The sequence below is a fragment of the Somniosus microcephalus genome, chromosome 34 (assembly GCF_052327205.1).
Source record: "Somniosus microcephalus isolate GS21.2 chromosome 34, FLI_Smic_1.0, whole genome shotgun sequence".
Taxonomy (NCBI): Eukaryota; Metazoa; Chordata; class Chondrichthyes; order Squaliformes; family Somniosidae; genus Somniosus; species Somniosus microcephalus.
The window spans coordinates 6,388,148-6,393,059 of record NC_141020.1 but is presented as its reverse complement, the minus strand read 5'-3'; positions in this window follow the sequence as shown (position 1 = coordinate 6,393,059).

Genomic DNA, 4,912 nt, shown 5'->3' with positions numbered 1-4,912 from the left:
TATACTTGCAAGATCCTTTATTACATCAAAAACAAATTACTTTCGGAGTGCAGCCAGGGCTGTGTAGGAGAAAGTGGCTGCCCCTTTGTGCCAACGCTCTCTCATAAACAGCAGTTAGACAAGTTGACATGAATCAGTCATTCATGAAAGAAAGACTTATGAAATAATACTGAGCGGCCTGCGGGTGGCGCTGTCCAGGGAGAGTATAAATACTCGGGCACGGGCCCAGCTTGCGCAGGACATTCTTAACAGGAACTAGTGAAGGACACAACTCGACCTCCATGTTGTAAAACAGTTGATTAAAGCGTTGTTTAATGCTTAGACCAAGTGCCTAGTAGTTTTCTTACGTCACAAGTGACCGCTAAATCTAGTCGTCTTCTGTTTCCGATGCGAACAGACAAATTGGCTGCAGTGCCGCTACTGGCAGGAGGGTGTAATTACAGCGTGACAAGTTTACATAGAGAGTGTCCCTTGTAAATGTGGACACAGGAATTTATAATGGGAATATATTTAAAAAAAATAAGGGCAGAGTTTCTGTTTAAAATGGGGATCGTATTACCTTTGTGCGCCCCGGTTCAATAACCCCCCCCAGATCTCTAACCCCTTTTCACCTGGAGATTCCATTTGGATTTGACTCCCCATGTGCATCGCCACAGGAACATAGGAACAGGAAGAGGCCATTCAGCCCCTCGAGTCTGTTCTGCTATTCAATTAGATCATGACTGATCTGTATCTTAACTCCATTTACCCGCCTTGGTTCCATATCCCTTAATACCCTTGTCCAATGAAAATCTATCAATCTCAGTTTTTAAATTTTCCTGCCTCTCCAGCCTCAACAGCTTTTCGGGAGAGTTCCAGATTTCCACTACCCTTTGTGTGAAGAAGTGCTTCCTGACATCACCCCTGAACGGCCTGGCTCTAATTTGAAGGTTCTGCCCCCACCAGAGGAAATAGTTTCTCTCTATCCACCCTCTCAAATCCTTTAATCATCTTAAACACCTCGATTAGATCACCCCTTACAGGGGAAAAACTAAAGCCCTCCCACACCCTTGATCAGCATTTTCTATGATTGCTAAACTAAAGATTTACTGACAGGTCAATATTAATATCTGACGAGAACGGGCCTGTCCTTTTCAGAGTGCATTAGGCACGTAGTTGGATTCTCTTTAACTCAGTCAGGCAGCCTTCAATATCAACCCAGGGGAAGCGATATCATCGGGGGTCATTCCAGGTTCAACTGAGCCCAGTCTCTGAGGAGCAGAGGCAGTAAGCGGGGATTTTATACAGTTCAATACCCAATAACGCTGGAGTTTATTATGGCCCATAATATGCAGTTAAAATCAAACATTTAGGTTTATATATAGGGCTGCTTGTCCAACATACAGTTCCGGATGAGCAAAAACTTTCTCCAATTAAATATTGCTTTCGCTCCCCGCCCCAAACTCTGTTCCCCAGCCACTGACTCCATCCCTCTCCCGAACATCTGTCTGAGGCGGAACCACACTGTTCACCACCTTGGTGTCATATTTGACCCTGAAATGAGCTCCCGACCACATATCCACAGCATAACTAAGACCGCCTACTTCCACCTCCGTAACATCGCCCGTCTCCGCCCCTTGCCTCAGCTCATCCGCTGCTGAAACCCTCATCCATGCCTTTGTTACCTCTAGACTTGACTATTCCAACGCACCCCTGGCTGGCCTCCCACATTCCACCCTACGTAAACTTGAGGTCATCCAAAACTCGGCTGCCCGTGTCCTAACTCGCACCAAGTCCCGTTCGCCCATCACCCCCTGTGCTCGCTGACCTACATTGGCTCCCGGTTAAGCAACGCCTCGATTTCAAAATTCTCATCCTTGTTTCCAAATCCCTCCATGGCCTCTCCCCTCCCTATCTCTGTAATCTCCTTCAGCACCACAACCCCCCGAGATATCTGCGCTCCTCTAATTCTGCCCTCTTGAGCATCCCTGATTATAATCGCTCCACCATTGGTGGCCGTGCCTTCTGTTGCCTGGGCCCTAAGCTCTGGAATTCCCTGCCTAAACCTCTCCGCCTCGCTACCTCTCTCTCCTCCTTTAAGACGCTCCTTAAAACCTACCTCTTTGACCAAGCTTTTGGTCACCTGCCCTAATTTCTGCTTATGTGACTCGGTGTCAAATTTGTTTGTCTTAAGATACTCTTGTGAAGCGCCTTGGGATGTTTTATTACGTTAAAGGCGCTATATAAATACAAGTTGTTGTTATATAACGAGAATTACATTTTTTTAAATCAAAATATATTTTGCTCTGCAGCAATCTGCCTCTTCCCGTCCCCCCGCCCCCCCCAAAAGGATGCTGTTTTTTTCTACCTTGTACAGTTTTCTCCTCCCCGCCCCTCCTGAAAGTGGTGACTCATCCTAGTGCATGGTTCTGTTTGTGCTGATGCAGGTACAATAATCTCACAGGACATCACCGTTAAAAAAGAAAGACTTGCATTTATATAGTCCCAAATCGCTTTACAGCCAATGAAGTACTTTTTGAAGTGTGGTCACTGTTGTAACGTGGGAAACGCGGCAGCCAAATTTCGCACAGCAAGCTCCCACAAACAGCAATGTGTTAACGACCAGATCATCCGTTTTAGTGATGTTGGTTGAGGGATAAATATTGGCCCAGGACACCGGGGAGAACTCCCCCCCCCCCCCCCCCGCTCTTCTTCTAAATAGTGGCCGTGGGATCTTTTGCGTCCACCTGAGAGAGCCAGCGGAACCTCGGTATAATGTCTCGCCTGAAAGACGGCACCTCCGACAGTGCGGCACTCCCTCAGTACTGGCACTGGGAGTGTCAGCCTGGATTGTTGTGCTGATGGAGTGTGACTCGAACCCACCTCCTTCTGACTCAAGAGGCGAGAGTGCTCCCCACCGAGCCACGGCTGACACCTGCCAAAACACAACCCCAGCAGGACCCTGAATGCAAGGTCTCTTCTTGTTGGGACTCTGCGACGGCCAGCTGAAGTGGACAGAACGCTACAGGCCACCCTGAGGTGAGAGACCGCCACCTAGTGGCTAAGCCACTGCACGAGAAAATTCAACACTTTGGTGTCCAGATAGACAGACAGCTGGACATAGGCGCACACAGTTTGCAGAAGCAGTGTAGAAAGATTATTGTTCTCCCGCCCCCATTTCCTCCCCCCATCTCTCCTGAAGGCACTGACTCTGGCAGGGGTCCAGTTGCGCAGCCGCCTGCTGCCTTTGGTAGTTCACCCAAGAGGCGTTCTCCACTCTCTCAAGCTACGCGCTGTATCTCGGCACGTTACTCGATCGCGCGAGGGGTATCACAGTCCAACCCGATCCTGTCCCCCTTCCCATCGTCTACACGTGCAATTCCCAGCAGGGATCGCTGGATGTCCGCCAGGACATGGATTTCCCAGCCCGGGAGCGCTGAGGCATGCATTTTTTTTTATTCGTTCATGGGATGTGGGCGTCGCTGGCAAGGCCAGCATTTATTGTCCATCCCTAATTGCCCTTGAGAAGGTGGTGGTGAGCCGCCTTCTTGAAGCGATTTGGTACAACTGAGTGGGTTAGCTAGACCATTTCAGAAGGCAGTTAAGAGTCAACCACATTGCTGTGGGTATGGAGTGACATAACGGCCAGACCGGGTAAGGACAGCAGATTTCCTTCCCTAAAGGACATTAGTGAACCAGATGGGTTTTTGCGACATTCCGGTAGTTTCATGGTCACCATTACTGAGGCCAGCTTTTTAGTCCAGATTTTATTTAATAAACTGAATTTAAATTCCGCAGCTGCCGTGGTGGGATTTGTACTACAATGATCTCTGGATCATTAGTCCGGGCCTCTGGATTACTAGTCCAGTAACATAACCACTATGCTACTGTACCCTGGGATTTCTGGATGGCCATCAGAACATGCATTCCCCAGCGGAGATCGCTGGATGATCAGGACACGCACTTTCTAGCCTGGGTCGCTGGATAGTAATCAGGAGATGGGCACCTCGTCTGATTTAGTTTCCCCAATTAACTGCCTTCAGCTGCTCTGAATTGTGGGCCTTGTATGTCCCTGCTTAAGGCTGGGAAATTTAGATTTTAAACAGTAACAGTAAATGTGAAACAAACAAAAGTTTGATTTTTACAAAACAGTTAAGACTCCCTCACTCACCCAACTCCAGCATTCTGTTCAAACCGCACTCAGGGAGGCTCAGTCATTGGGTATATTAAAAACAGAAGTCGATAGATTTCTGACTAGTAAGGGCATCAAGGGATATGGCGAGAGGGCCGGTGAATGGAGTTGAGGCAGAAGATCAGCCATGATCACATTGAATGGCGGAGCAGGCTCGAAGGGCCGAATGGCCGACTCCTGCTCCTATTTCTTATGTTCTGATGATTTCCCCCTCCTTAGCCCAGGGGGTTGCTGAGGTTAACTGAAGCTGATTGAAATCAGCGCAGCGAGCGACACTGGCATCTTCTGACCTTTGTGACCTGGCAGTGCATTTTCTCGCTAAACCATTGCCATGCACACTGTGCAGCCAGTAGCCTGCCAGGCAAGTACTGACAGGGAGTCAACATTCTGGTGTTCGAGAGAGAACACTATCTTCTCAAGGCAATAATATTGGAACTTTGGATTCGGATTGCAGTTGTGAATCAACAACAACAACTACTTGCATTTAGACAGTGCCTTTAACATAGTAAAACGTCCCCAAGGCGCTTCACAGGAGCGATTATCAAACAAAATTTGACACCGAGCCACATAAAGATATATTAGGGCTGTTGGAGGTAGGTTTTAAGGAGCATCTTAAAGGAGGAGAGGTTTAGGGAGGGAATGCCAGAGCTTAGGGCCCCCAGGCAGCTGAAGGCACGGCCGCCAATGGTGGAGCGATTACAATCGGGGGATGCTCAAGAGGCCAGAATTCGAGGAAGGCAG